We start from the raw sequence: 16,529 nt of genomic DNA on the forward strand, positions 1-16,529 counted from the left end.
TCAGCCGCGTTCTGACGGTTCCTTCGCGGATCCACGATCAGGGATGCCGTGGAAGGGCGCGTAATACGATTGATCTGCGGTTTCAAGGTTGACGGGAGGGAGATCCCTGTCAGGGGGTCCATATGGGATGTGGGGCTGACCGGTGTAGACGGTGAGTCGGTTCCTGGCTGTGTTTAGGATTAAGAGCAGCGGATATTTCGCTAATATAGGTCATTGATGAATTCCTCGATTGAGAGCTAGACGAATCTGTTTAATCTACTCGTTCTCGTAATTACCCTCGATTTCGCACATTTTTAACACTAGAACTACCGATCTTTAATAGGTACCTAACTATAACGTGCACAGATTATAGTAATTTCAGCGATACGATGAATATGAGTGAATATATTGATTACGGTTCTTTCTTTACCCTTTGCACTCGAGAGGTGCCTCTCAGTCACCGTTTAATCAGATTCTAAAGATGGATGTTAATTACTATATCAAATTTACAATTAGCCAACGATGCGTGCAATATCGAAGTAAAATAATTCTACGTCTTAATTTGCATCCGATTTCTTATTTGCTATTTTTAAAATATCCTCGATTTTATGACAGAAGGTCTTCGAATTAGTATTTTTCTGTAACGAAAAATTCGCCGAGTGCAAAGGGTTAATACGAGTTGATACCAATTTTATTCTTAAAGCAGGTGTACGTGTTCGATGATTGCAGAAAGGAAAATTCTGGGACCAGTCACTTTGAATGGTTGGTAGTTCTAGTGTTAAAAATTCAACTTTTTAAGCCTTTCTTTCGAGAAGAGAAAAGAAAGGGTGGTGTTCGACTAACTCTTGACAAGTTTATAAAGAAAACACCCGAAAGCATTTATCACTAGACCTACCACGGTCAAATGATCGGTGAATAGAAAAGAAGTAGAGGCTTTGAAGAATAGAGTAACGGCAGACGTTGAGAAAATGACTATGATAATAACGTTGAACGCGGAATTTTTAACAGAAGTTTGGTAAACGATGGTTTAGTGTTAAATACACCTCTTCGACTTCGTTATGTGTACATATTGATAAATAAATACTTCAAAATGCAGTCTTTGGTGCAGATTTCTTACATTATTTTCCGACATTCATTCAACATTTTCAGGAACCAATTATGTGCGAAAGTCGAGGGCCCACTGTACTGTCTTTTGATTAGGTTAATATCGACCTTTATTTAGATAGAGACGTAATTAAATATGTTTTCCTATATTTTTAATGTCTTTTTAATTATTTATATGATATCCTCTGATGTTATTTACGTATCTTATAGTTAGATATATTTATATCTATCTATGTATATATTTATATATTTATATTTAGATACATTACGTGTCTTTATATTTAGGTTAGGTAGGGTATATAAGTCTGATGTCCTTTTAATCCTTTGCACTCGAGAGGCGCCCTTCAGTCGCCACTTGATAAAATTTCGAAGCTCGATATTAATTAATATGTTAGTCTGATGTCCTTTTAACCCTTTGCACTCGAGAGGCGCCCTTCAGTCGCCACTTGATAAAATTTCGAAGCTCGATATTAATTAATATGTCAAATTTAACATAACGTAATGGTGTGCGAAATATCGAAATGAAATAATTCCATGTATTAATTAATATTTACTGCAATATTTACTATACCACTACTTAATATTTACTATAATATCCATGTATTAATTATTATTTATTACTCAAAAAAATATCGTCAGCTTTATAACAGAAAATCTTTGAACTCCTACTCTTCTTCAACCAAAAAATCGTCGAGTGCAAAGGGTTAATTATTTATATGATGTTCTTTTGTATTATTTACGTGCCTTATATTTAGATATATTCATATATATATTACTTATCTTTACATTTAGGTTAAGTAGTGTTTAAAGGTCTCATACAGGCTCTGACAAAGCCCTGTCCAAATATATCATAAAATTTGTCGAATCTTCGTCGCGCAAAAATCGCATGAAACAAAAATAAAATCGTCAAAAGTTTGGGGTAATAATTAGAAAATGGAACAAAGCGTAGAGTACGTAACTGAATATTCATACCGTAATTCTTACGCGAACTGGAGTGCCGGAATACCACCGTTCCAGTACGAATTCCAGCGATCGCTGTAGGAAATCGAGTGCAAAGGTTCGCGATCGTTATTTGACAACTAACGGTCGTCCGCGGATAAACTCGTCCCCGCGCTTTTCGAAGCGGCACTCCTCGGCCCCTTCACGGGTTGACAACCCCGCTTTATCTCCGTTCGCTGAATCGTCTCGCTCGCGTCTCGCGGAAACGCAAGATAAACCTCACGCATGGAAATGACGCGGCGCGAAACGCGTCATCTTTCCGCCTGTGACGGTGGTCACGTTCGATCCTCTTGCAAAAATCCCGCCATATTGCCCGGATAACATTAGATCCGATCGAAAACTCCCTCCCCGCGACGTCCCATCAACGTCGCTACCCTCTCTACCGGGAAATAGGAACGGATACTAAAAAGTCACTAGAAATTCCCTAGAAATCCGTGCAAAATGCTATTATATACCGCGTAGGCATAGGAAACGTAATTTAAAGTACAATATCGCGTGATGGGGACGTTTTTCAATGTTCACCGACTTTTCCTGACTGGTAAGAAAAATATTGGTGAAAATATTGGTAAAAATATATTTAGTGGTCCCCGGTATACGTATAATTCCGCGTATTAACCCTCTATGGGCCTGTGTAACTTTCAAGTTACATGCTAATGTATGGGTATTTTATTAAATACTGAATTCAACGTTATCGTCTTCATCACTCCAGTTCGCAATTTTTCTTTCGATATATTATAATTATTTTTACAATACCTCCCATTTTTTAAAATTCTAATTCTTTTTCATTTACCGGTTATTCGATCATGTTAGGTTAGGTCCTCTATAGCCCCTGTGACCTTTTTTCCACAAGATGGCGTGGAAAATTATCTTGTCTATCTATTCCACATTATCTTGGCACAATAGTACAAACGTTAATTCAAACTTTCAATATGAATTCGTTATAATAAAATTGTCAAAATTGCAGAATTCGTTGGTTGATATTTGTTAATTTTATGTTACACAATTCTTGTAGTCAGGAAAAATATATATTCGGTCCATAGAGGGTTAATTTTCACTGGACGATTAACCCCTTGCACTCGAGAGGTGAGCTTCAGTCACGATTTCATAAAATTTGGAAGATCGATATTAATTAATATATCAAATTTAATGTAACGTAACAGTGTGCGAAATATCGAAATCAAATAATTCTACAATTCTGTTATTATTTAATTCATTTAATTAATTTAATCAGTTTTTTAGTAGAGAATCTATGAATTTCTATTTACCTCCAGTCGAAAAATCGTCGAGTGCAGAGGGTTAATCCCTAAATGCAACGACGAATCGCTAGAATTGTACACGTTTTCCGACACACGGTGAACTCGAGGAAAATTGGAGGAAAATTCGCGGGAAATTCGGGGGAAATTCGGGGTCCGGCGACGACCACCCCTTCGGACGGTATCCAAGGCCACCTGTAACCCCAGCGAAACGGCCATGGGACGAATCGGCGTCGGGTGGTAACCCGCGAAGACAGCGGGAACGTCAGGTCGGGGATTTTTCCACGCCACCCTCGCAACCCTCGCGACGTCGCAGGTGCCGCGGCGGAAGGCGTCGCGGTACCGCGGCGTGGAGTGGGGGTTGAGGAAGGGGGCGGCGGAGGGAGGTCAGTGACCGTTTTCCATGCTGGTAGGGGTCGGCGCACTCCCAAGATCGGCGCGTGTGCACGTGCGTGCATGTCGGTGCAAGACGCGCGCCGGTGCAGTCGTTACACTCCCACGTCGCTATGCAGTCCCGTAACATTCGCGGAAGCCGTGTCTCCCCCTCTCTCCCCTTCCTCCTCCTCCTGTGCTCCTCTCTCTCTTTCTCTCTCTGTCTCGCTGCGGCTCGGCTCGTTCTCCGGTTCCTCTCCTGGCTTTATTTCCACCCCGCTCCTCCTCCTCCTCCTTCGCCGCCTCCTCCGCCGTCGCCCCCTGCCCCCGCAGGTGGTACACGCTCTCTCGCAAGGTTCTATACTCGTTCCCTCGTTTCGCGACGGCATAGAGAGAGAGAGAGAGCGAGAGAGAGAGAGGAGGGCCGCTTTGTGCATGGACCGATTTTGACTTGGCAACCACACCGTGCACGATGCACCCGTGACCGAGCTGCGCTCTCGCCACGCAGGGCGAGAGGGGGGTGGCGCGACCGGCTACAGCTGCCCTGCAGTTTCCGTGCCCTCTTCGAGGCCCTTCTCGTCAGCTCGATTGCTTCCCTTTTCTTCTCTCTCTTTCTCTTTTTTAGCCGCGTCTTTTTTCGGTTGGCCCGCCAGAACGAGAACGAGAACGAGAGGGGCCACGAGAGCAGCCCCGGAGAGCTTTTCGGGCTTCTCGAGGCTCTAGAGAAGCTTGTTTCGGGAAGGTTCGCCGACGTGGAGGGTCGAGAATGCAAGGGTGAACGATTTTTCTCGGGTTAGGTTGGGTCGCTGGTTCGTTGCTTGTTCGACGGGTATCGGGGCGACGGACCAAGGGGTTGGGTGTCGCTGATCGAGATTCGAGAGGCTGTCGAGACGCGCGATAATGAGAGGATTCGTATCGTCGAGCATTGTTCGCATCCCGAGCAATGACGAATCGCGGTGTCTAATGTAATTAACGATTATCTCGTCGAATGGCCCGCTGCGTGTGAGTGCGCGTGCGTGTGGCTATGTAACGTACATACTAACGCGAGCCTGTGTTAGGTAAGGTTATGTTCTAAGTTATTCTATCGACGCGTTCGTATTAGGAACGAATACATTAACGCCTGAGCTCTCGTACTCTTTACCCAACGAGAGTCCACTAGTCCGACAATCATGATTGAAGAATTATTAGTTGACCTAGGTCAACGTTTCCTGGAAGTCGATTTTAGGGTAGCTAACGATGAAGACGTAGCGAGATCCTGAATTGAGTCGATAAAATATTACGAGGTTGTAGTAAAGTCCCTGAAAATCCGCACTCCGTTGAACCTGATTAAAGATTTATTGGTTGACCTAGGTCAAGCTTCCCTGGGATTCCTCGATTTTAGTATAACTAACGATGAAGATTTAACGAGATCCTAAATGAATAATTAAAATATCGAGAAAATTTAAACAAGATTTCTGAAAGTCGGCACTGATCGATGCTATAATACGTTTGGATCTATAATTTCCAATTTTTGACACCCGAAAATCTATCTGGATCTCGGTATTTAATCTCGTTGCAACGTCTAAACGAGTTTTAATTCCTGATGGATTTTACGATCTCGCTTTAAGTGTCTGTCGAGATGGGATTTCGTAATTTTGCATAATTTTGTATTATAGTTATGGTCGAATTGTCCGGGATAACGGGGAGCAGAAATGGCGGCCGAATGGGAAAGAAATGGGGAAGGGACAGAGACAGGAATTTCAGATTTAACGTTGAAGGTACACAGACTGGCAGAGCATTACGCGTGCAGGAACAATGTGTTCCGCCATTGAACGCAAATTTCACGTTTCCACTGCTTCGAGAATAATAACCCTTAAATACAAAGAACAAACTAATGCCGCCCATTACCATTCCGGCTACCACTGTAATTTATTATTCAATCTTCCGCTCTTTATTATCGAACACTCGTGCGGGACTTCCATACCGTTGCTTTGTTTCTCTCGCGAGATCTTCCTGAAAACCACTCTGTGGGAAGTTTTTCCCTCTTTTCTCCCTTTTATCCACCTACGTCGATACCATCTAGGCTTCAAAAGCCTCGCAAACTCGGCGAACCCGCTGTTTACAGTCATTCCATTGATAATCTCCTCGGAAAGAAAATCTTCCACGAAGATTTGGCGTCATTCGTGTATATATTTCGCGTATGAGGAATATTCGTAAACTGTGCAGTCGGAATCGTGATTATCATCGTCACTCTTTCTTCCAAAAATCTAAATAAATGAATCCTTGAACGGATAGAAGGTCACGTTAATTAAATATTTTCCCATAAACGACCTCCCCTAATTTCGCGTTATTTAACCGTTTGAGTGCCAAGCGGCGCGATCGCGCTTCTTCTATTTTGTGTCCAAAAGTGCCAGCGCTCTGAGCTGCGAAGCTGACAATCAGCGCGCTCGGTTGGTGAACGCGGAATATGAGAAGCGCTATCGCGCCGCTCGGCATTTTTGGACACGGAATATGACAAGCGCTATCGCGCCGCTTGGCAAATATCGATTGGGAAACAATAATGACCCGTGGCACTCAAACGGTTAAAAGGGTGCCTAGGACGTTCGTAAGCATCAAAATCGAAATGGTCATCACCCCCCTCTCCTCCAATTTCGCGCCATTTCGCGTGTAGCTTGCCAGGATATTAGTCGAAAATGTCAATAGAATTAAATTATTCAAAATTACTCAGTCAAAACCTATAGGAGAGTCGATATGGCTATAGCAACTCTATGGGTTCTGATTCTTTCATTTATATAAAATTTTGAGTTCGCATCGAAATCGAAACTCATCGTCACCCTTCATTCAAAAATCTAAATAAAGGAATATTTGAACACGCTAATTAAATACTTTTCCATAAACGACCCCCTCCAATTTTGTGTCATTTCACGTCTAGGATGTTCGTAGGCATCGAAATCAAAATGGTCGTCACCCCTGCAATTTCGCATGTAGCTTACCACGATATTAGTCAAAAATATCAATAGATTCAAACTATTTAGTCAAAACCTATAGAAGTATCGAAATGACTATAGCTTCTGATTCCTATTAATTTATGTAAAATTTTTAGCTCAGATCGAAATCGGAACTCATCGTCACCCCTTCGTCCAAAAATCTAAATAAAGGAATGCTTGAACGGATGAAAGGTCACGCTAATTAAATATTATTTTCCCATAAACGACTTGCTGCAATTTCGCGTCATTTAGCGTTTAGTATGGTGCCTGGACATGGAAATCGAAACGGTAGTCAGCCCCCCGTCAACGACCCCTCTTCGAAACGAGAACCGTGGAAGGAAAAGGTGCGGAAAATACGCGGATGTAACCGTTTGCCCGAAAAATAAATTCAGGGTCATGTTTACGAGGAATTGGGCGCCAGCACGGTTCTAGGACGTTTGAGGAACGTGGCCGGCCGGCGGAGGGGGCAGAATTACGATTCCCTCGGATCGAAGATCGATCGACCGAGGCCGGTTATGCAAAGGCCTCATTAATCGCTTGCGGACTCGTTCTCTGGGTCAACGCTCCGAGGACGGCGACTCGGTCGGCGCTCATTGTCTCCGGCGTCGGCTCAAGGACCGAGGCTCGTTCAGGGTTTCTCGCGGTTCTCGGGATCGATGACCGTCAGAGGAAAGGGTGCCTAGGACGTTCGTAAGCATCAAAATCGAAATGGTCATCACCCCCCTCTCCTCCAATTTCGCGCCATTTCGCGTGTAGCTTGCCAGGATATTAGTCGAAAATGTCAATAGAATTAAATTATTCAAAATTACTCAGTCAAAACCTATAGGAGAGTCGATATGGCTATAGCAACTCTATGGGTTCTGATTCTTTCATTTATATAAAATTTTGAGTTCGCATCGAAATCGAAACTCATCGTCACCCTTCATTCAAAAATCTAAATAAAGGAATATTTGAACACGCTAATTAAATACTTTTCCATAAACGACCCCCTCCAATTTTGTGTCATTTCACGTCTAGGATGTTCGTAGGCATCGAAATCAAAATGGTCGTCACCCCTGCAATTTCGCATGTAGCTTACCACGATATTAGTCAAAAATATCAATAGATTCAAACTATTTAGTCAAAACCTATAGAAGTATCGAAATGACTATAGCTTCTGATTCCTATTAATTTATGTAAAATTTTTAGCTCAGATCGAAATCGGAACTCATCGTCACCCCTTCGTCCAAAAATCTAAATAAAGGAATGCTTGAACGGATGAAAGGTCACGCTAATTAAATATTATTTTCCCATAAACGACTTGCTGCAATTTCGCGTCATTTAGCGTTTAGTATGGTGCCTGGACATGGAAATCGAAACGGTAGTCAGCCCCCCGTCAACGACCCCTCTTCGAAACGAGAACCGTGGAAGGAAAAGGTGCGGAAAATACGCGGATGTAACCGTTTGCCCGAAAAATAAATTCAGGGTCATGTTTACGAGGAATTGGGCGCCAGCACGGTTCTAGGACGTTTGAGGAACGTGGCCGGCCGGCGGAGGGGGCAGAATTACGATTCCCTCGGATCGAAGATCGATCGACCGAGGCCGGTTATGCAAAGGCCTCATTAATCGCTTGCGGACTCGTTCTCTGGGTCAACGCTCCGAGGACGGCGACTCGGTCGGCGCTCATTGTCTCCGGCGTCGGCTCAAGGACCGAGGCTCGTTCAGGGTTTCTCGCGGTTCTCGGGATCGATGACCGTCAGAGGATCTCTCCTCTCTTCTTCCTCTCTTCTTCCTCTCTTCTTCCTCTCTTCTTCCTTCCCCCCGTTTTTTCTCTCTTCTTTTTTCCTTTTGTCCCCACCCCGACCTGCACGCAGCCGCGGGTACGCGTTCCTCCTCGGCGTCGCGGCGAGGATCACGCGGAAATCGACCTTTCCGACGCCCTCCGAACCTTCGCTTCCGATTAGGCCATCTCTGTCCGACCTGGGTATGGGAATGGCTTCGGTGTGGCGTCGCGAATCGGGGTCCAGGCGGACGGAAACCTGGTCGCGATTGTCACAGCTGCCAATGGGAACCTAATTTCTGTGAAACCTAATTTCTGCTATTCGTTTATACACTTGGACTAGGTTATACGGGGTATATCGTTTATGGTTGTGGCTAAATTAAAATTCTTGAGGCTAGCGCAAAATAATTTCACTGTTTAGGAAAGTGTATACAGTAATAATGTATATATATAGTGTGTTAATAACCGAGTAACGTACTGTGACCTTGAAATATTGGAGAATATTGGTAATGAGTTAATACTAAATCTATCACGACTTACACGGCTATTTTTCAATTTTTCTCTGAAAATTCCGAATTTAATGTTACCGCTTTGATTATTTGTTAATGCGAGTTGTCTTTTGGTATAGTGTTTCTGCTTTGTTGGTTGCAGAGTATGGTTGAACAAATTTATATATATGAAAAATGGGAAAGGGTGTTATATATATAGACTATGACGGGCTCATACACACGAGTACAAGTATAAGAAAGAAAATGGATCAGTATAGTTCACAAACTTTAACCAAATTTCTAACACTCTTTTCAATTTTTATTTTAATATTCTTCTCCCCTTTTTCCGTTCATTTGTCCTATCGTAGTAAATTCAGTGTTAATTTACCCAAATTCAAACTCAAAATTCGCGAACTAAATCAAACGGAATATTTCTATTTCTATTTTAAAGTACTTCTTCCCTTTTTTCTTTCATTTGTCCGGTCGTAATAAATTTAGTGTTAATTTACCCAAATTAGAACTAAAAATTCGCGAACTAAATCAAACGGAATATTTCTATTTCTATTTTAAAGTACTTCTTCCCTTTTTTCTTTCATTTGTCCGGTCGTAATAAATTTAGTGTTAATTTACCCAAATTAGAACTAAAAATTCGCGAACTAAGTCGAACGAAATTTTTCTAATTTTATTTTAATATTTTTCTCTCCTTTTTTCCTTAATTTGTCCGGTCCTGTTAGATTCAGTGTTAATTTATCCAAATTTGAACTAAAAATTCGCGAACTGAGTCGAACGAAATTTTTCTAATTTTATTTTAATATTTTTCTCCCCTTTTTCCGTTTATTTTTCCGGTCCTGGTGGATTCAGTGTTAATTTGCCTATATTCGAACTCACACCAAACGGAACATAGAATTTTTAATACAAAATTCTCTAATTCCCTTTTTTCTTTCATTTGTCCGGTCGTAATAAATTTAGTGTTAATTTACCCAAATTAGAACTAAAAATTCGCGAACTAAGTCGAACGAAATTTTTCTAATTTTATTTTAATATTTTTCTCCCCTTTTTTCCTTAATTTGTCCGGTCCTGGTAGATTCAGTGTTAATTTACCCAAATTTGAACTAAAAATTCGCGAACTGAGTCGAACGAAATTTTTCTAATTTTATTTTAATATTTTTCTCCCCTTTTTCCGTTTATTTTTCCGGTCCTGGTGGATTCAGTGTTAATTTGCCTATATTCGAACTCACACCAAACGGAACATAGAATTTTTAATACAAAATTCTCTAATTCGGTGTGGTAAAATTTAATATAATAGTTGGTAGAGGAGAGTATAATACATAGTATGAGGACGAGACTCGAACAGGTGGATTTGTAAATATCAGGGCAACCTCTCGCGAGCGAGTAAATAACGAGACGGCTGAAGAGGAATCGAGCCTCGACCGATTCATCACGTACGTCTAGACGGCCTTAGGGTCGGTCGTTGCCGAATCACAAGGTCGCCCACGACTTCCGCGTGTGATCGTCCCTCGTCGGATTGCCTAACGATTCTACATCGCCGGAAGATTAATGGCCCCGCGAGGATCTTAATCCCGGACATTATGGCTCGCTATAAACACCGGATGAATTATTCTATCCGCTTCGAATACCGATATGAACTGCTCTTCCGCGACTCGTTAAACCCCGAAATTGCGACTAAATTACGATTAAATTGCGAATAAATTGCAATTTTTCACTGCTCTAAATCGATCCTCTCTACGGATTCGCATTTAGCTCCTAATTTTCTTACTTTCTCCACTCGGTAGATCACGATTTTTGTTCGTATTCGATCGTAAACGCGTATTTCGATATATCATATGGCCCACATATCGATCGTAAGGCCCATAAGCGCGATATTTTCTATTGTATTTATTACGTTTATATTTAATGGGATTTTAATAGGGTTTCAAAGGAATTTCTTAGTAATTATTGGCTTACCTTTGGAGTTCGATGGCACGTGCCACAGTCTAACAGCAAGGTCGGTCACACGTCGAGCCATCTCGTCCGAACACTTTGAAGAATAACACGGAACTGAGCCGGAAAGACATCGACGGAAATTTACCTTGAGCCTGACTCCTTATGTTTACCTCGTGTCCTATCTACGAACTATGTTTCTCGCCTACGATACGCGATACAGTAGAGACTCCCATATTCCAACTAACAGAACAAAAGTGGTTGGATATTAAAATTTTCGGATAATAGATTTTACGTATATTTTTTAATATAGATTTATTAATTATATATGTTTTTCGTATAGATTTTAATAACAATAGACTTCCTTTTACATTAAACTGTACACTGTTTCGATATATTATTCGAAAATATCGATAATATTTTTTGAAGAATTTTTATACGAGTTATACATCGTATATAAAATTTGAGTAAAACTGATCTCAAATAGATCATTACTCATTAGCATAATCGGGATATATTTTACAGGATCAGGAAACAATGCGTGTCGTCTGTCATGCGTGTCTAGTCTTCCTTGCTCAATGCTCAGTATTGCAAAGAGTAACACGTGTGTGAATTAAAAGTACAATGTGCAAAATCCCGTTTTAATTTTGATTTAATATCGTAAATTTACAGACAGTTGTTATACCTCTGTATTAAAATCGCGATCTCATAGTAAAATGGCGTAAGTTTCTTTTATCACGTAGCTCAGAAAGTACTATGGCCTTGTCATCGATATAATATAAAATTTTGAAAGACGGAAAAGAAATAAATAACAAAATAATTATACGAATAATTGTTCGAATTACTTCGATTAAATGATATTTTAACACGTTGACTGCCATGGGGGTCACCGGTGACCGGCGACGGGACCATTAGTAAAAATACATAATTAGAATAAATATCGATGCTGATAAATTTTCAAATAGTACCATTGTTACTACAATTGTTCGAGGAAATTAATGCCATACGGAATATGCAAAAATAATTTTATTTATACAAAGGAAAGGTGGACCAAAACAGTCGGCACAATGTGTCGTCACTTTTTAGTGCAATTCTTTGTTCCCATTCTTCCTAGCTGATTTGAATTATTTTCATAGCACACTTTGCAAAATGGCCTTACATTTCGCACACTTCCAGATTTCTTTTTAAATTCGTCACGACGTTTTTCCTGTACGTAATTGCTCAATGAAATGTAATCTTCGTGATCGGAACATTTCACTAAATACATCGCTAACTCTATCCTAAAATCGGGAATTGAAATATTTTTTCGAGTTGCTTTTTAAACAATTGATAATGTCAAAAATGGTCTACAGCGCCGCGGGGGGCACCGGTGACCCCAACCACGAAAAATACATTAAACGCGATTATACAACTCTCCTTATCTGTTGTAAATAATATTTCAACCTAATATGCATCGCATAATAAAATATTCATGTTGGCGACATGGGTAAACCACGTAAAATGCGCGTGGCAGTCAACGTGTTAATAAAAATAAATTAATATATTTATTATTAAAAATATCAATTACTAAATAAATAATAAGAACACGAAGATCGGTAGTTCTAGCGTTAACGAACTGGAATCGGACCGGATGGTCCTGGATCCGATGGTCGAAATTGCCAAGCCCGGGACAGGATGGAAGCAACCCTTGCTCCGCGCGAAACGTGCACCAATCACCCATCCGATCTTCCTTCTGCCCGGTAATATATTATCGGTCATATATCAGCCCTAATCCCGGCGAGGTTTCCCACACGAATTTCACGGCGATTCAGCGAAGAAGAGATCGATCGCTTAACGGTTTATTGCGAATCCGTCGTTGACCGTTGGCTCGTCGACGGAAACGCGGCCGCCATTGTTGCCGAGCAGCCGTGAAGAATCGGCCCTCGAGCCGAGGGGCCCGACGCGAGTGCAGGTACCTGCGGCGTTAATACGATTATAAGCCGTTGTTTGTCAGCCTGGTCCCGGTGATTAGCCGTCGTCTGTTTGCCGTCCACTTGCTGGGATTATCCAAAACAAACCTGGGAGCCAGAAGTCTGTGAACCGTCGAGGTCGCTTGGCCAGATCGAGTAACGAGATAGAGCCTCGCGGCTCTGCTCATTGTCTAAACGAGGCGGTCACGGTGTCCCCCGTGGCCTGTGCGCAGATTTCAGCGTAATTGGGAGACAATGGCGGACTCGTTACATCGCGGGAATCCTCGTGGGCGTGGCGGCTGCGCGGCAAAGGGTTAAGAAGTCAATCGGTCACGGAGGACGTGCTCGTAAATTCGCCGGATCGTCTTGGCCCCTTGAAATTTCACGCTATGACAACGTATTGGCCCAGCAACCTTCTCCAAACTGCTCCCGAAGCGTGAATAGAGGGACTAGGTACGCGGCTAGTATTAGGAACGCATGTGGCTAGCGTGGATAACGTGGCTGACGAGAATTAGCTCCTGGTCTTTCAGCAAGATCGGTGAAGAACGGTGTGTTAGGTTCCAGCGAGTACAGGAACGGGAATTTCGGCACTCGGGGGCTTTATTGGGGGATTATCGTTGCGGTATTCGAACGGTTTGGGTCTGGCCTGTGGGGAGTAGGAGGACTCTCGCTGGCTTGCAAGCCGGCATCGGAATCTTCGTCGTCCACTGAATACGCCGGTGTCTGCTTAGTATTCGTAGGTCTGGGTTCTTATCGAGGAGACTATCAGATGAGCTGCAGTTCCACGTATCACGGACTATTTTCTTTCCTCGACCGGCTCGGCTGAGGATAGGTCGAGGCGGTGCGAGCAACAGCGGAATGAAGTACCTAGCATAGTAATCTATGACACCATGTTGCGATTCATTGGCATGTGGTTCCTCGCCATCTGCGAATTCTTTTGCACGCTCTATTCGCGGCTCTAGCCGACAGTTACTTTTGCATCTGAACATTCTCGAAATTGGAATTTCGTCAGAATTAAACTTGTAAATGTTTATAATAAATCTAGGGTCGTTTTTAGGTGCACTGACGCGTGTGACAGGAATCTTTATTTGGACGGCGTCACTCTGCATGAAATCTATCTTTGCTTCGAGAAACCATCCAGCTTATCGATTCTCAGAGCAGGGTTCAGTGACTCAATGGATTGTCACAGAGCCTATGAAAACCTAGCGCAAGGGTTCGACGGTGCACACTTTTTGACAGTGCACCGTCTGCACCACGCATCATAGGAGACTTTGAGCATCCGTTTATACTACCAAGAAATATAAAATATAATCAGAGCGAAAAGAAACTTTTGATTTATTAATCCGATTTTATCATACTTAAGATAGTATCGTTGGCTTCTGAACACTATATCGTCCGGTGACACCGCGTTGGTGTCATGTGAAAACTATCGGGCAAATGTCAGTGACACCGCGTTGGTATCATGCGCAAATAATGAATCAGTCCTATCGGCGCCAAACGAAAGAATCCCGATTAGACGTGCAAACGACATTGTGTTAATAGAATAAAATAAGCTCGTAAATAGATTGACAGCGGCTAGCTATGAAACTAGAGAGATTCGCTAAGGGCAGACTTCTCTGATCTTTCTTAAAACTGACTCTTAGAACTGAGTTTCACAAATTGGCACTCTAAACTGAAACTGATAGACTGCCTTTACACGCTTATTTAAACCTTGCACTCTGTCTTCTGTCATACTCAGGTTTTCTTTTTTGACCGCTCATTTTGCAGGCGACCTCGGTGGGCCAGGTCCTTCGAACACATGACACATTCATGAACTTCCACTCGTTTATAGCATACAGCTTTGTCATGAACATCCCTTACATTCGATCCTCTTGCTCACTTTCGTTCTAAGCCCAGACACTCTTGACATTCTTTAGGGTTGTACTCGTTCCATTCCTACGTAAATTTATATAAATTAAGGAGAGTTTCGGGACAAATTTCACGCGAATTGCGATTAAATTCGTGATGACATAACGAAAAAGCAATGACTACTAGCCGATTGTATAATCGAATGATAATAAATCCGGTCAAATAACCGGGTAGCTAGTTTCATTTTTCATCCTGGGAAGATTTATCGCTGTAATCGATTTAATCAAAGTCGGTGGCTGAAAATTTTCGGCAAAAGTGATTTATTTAGTTCTGAATATTTGCAGGAAGGATGGGGTCTATAGTTGACTGGGGAAAAATACGAGAATCGGAGGTTTGGTGGATTCAACAAGTAGCAGAGGCGTCGCTGGAGCGCGTGGTCGGTCGCCGCGTTTCTCCTCGTTTTTCGCGACTAATCGAGAGAGGAAAAAGCGGTTTACCGCGGACGTCCGCGAGAGGAGAAAGAGGGTGCAGGAGGAGGAGGATGAGGAGGAGGAACGAAGCGTGTTCGCGGCGATCGAAGCGGCGACGCGAAGCAGGCCACTTCGGGGCCGCGGCTAGTGGCACACGTTCTTCTGCCTGTTCCTCTGCCTCTTCGTTCCTCCGCTTCTTCCTTCTCCGCTCCGTATTTCTCGCGGTCCCCTTTTCTCTTCGCCGGCCCGCTTCCACCTCTAATCCCTTTTTGCCGGACACCGCTGGTATTCCCGCGATCGCGCTTTCGTTCAAACGCTTGCCAAAAGCCTCGCATGGCCCACTCTTCCATCCTTCAGCCTTGCTTCCAAGTACTCTTCGTATTCTCCATCAAATTCCTCTCGATGGCACCTCTTTAACGAGAAATTAGTGGCTTTCTAAATTTTCTTTCTGAGGATTCGAAGTTTCCATATTAAAAATTTTTAATTAAAATTCTTAATTAATTCTTAATTGTTAACCGTCAACTGTTAATTTTTAATTCTTAATTCTTAATTTTTAATTTCTTAATTCTTAGTTCTTAATTTCTTAATTCTTAATTTTTAGTTTCTTAATTCTTAATTTGCATTTTCTTCGTGGTTTCCGTGTACTTGAACCGATACTTTTATAATTGTCAATGGTGCTTCGGATCGAATCCTTCTGTTACAGTTTCTCGTTCATATTTTAAAGTAAATTACTTTCTTTCTTAATTATACCCAATTACCCCTGGTTACCTATTTTTCAAACGCCGAATTGATCAAATCAAGGTCTACCTGCATTGACACCTGTAAGACACTCACCCTTGCATTTTCACAAATAGAGTCACCTATAGAATTATTGGAACAACGGGAACCCTATCGTAAATCCTTTCAGCCGTGCTCATCGATCCCAGGAAGGAACCTGACGAAAAGAACCCTGGATCTCCCACTATTACTCCTGAAATTAAGAAATATCGTCATAAATAGCAAGCTGCGATCTTGGACAAGTTGAAAATTAAATTCCAAAATTAAATTCCATCGTATTTACTCATGGGAAAAATCCTAAAAATCGATAGAACGTTCTTCGATAGTTCCAAATCCCACTATTTCTCCAAAAATTAAGAACTATCATCATAAACAGCAAATTGCGATGTTGGACAAGTCAAAAATTAAATTCCAAAATTAAATTCCATCGTATTCACTCGTGGGAAAAATTCTAAAAATCGCTACAAAATTCTTCGATAGTCATAGATCCTTCTACTATATCTCAAAAAATTAAGAATTATCGTCATAAACAGCAAATTGCAATCTTGGACAAGTCAAAAATTAAATTCCAAAATTAAATTCCATCGTATTCACTCGTAGGAAAAATCCCCAAAATCGCTACAA

Source organism: Eufriesea mexicana, unplaced genomic scaffold (genome assembly GCF_001483705.2).
Source record: "Eufriesea mexicana isolate 0111107269 unplaced genomic scaffold, ASM148370v2 scaffold812, whole genome shotgun sequence".
Lineage (NCBI taxonomy): Eukaryota > Metazoa > Arthropoda > Insecta > Hymenoptera > Apidae > Eufriesea > Eufriesea mexicana.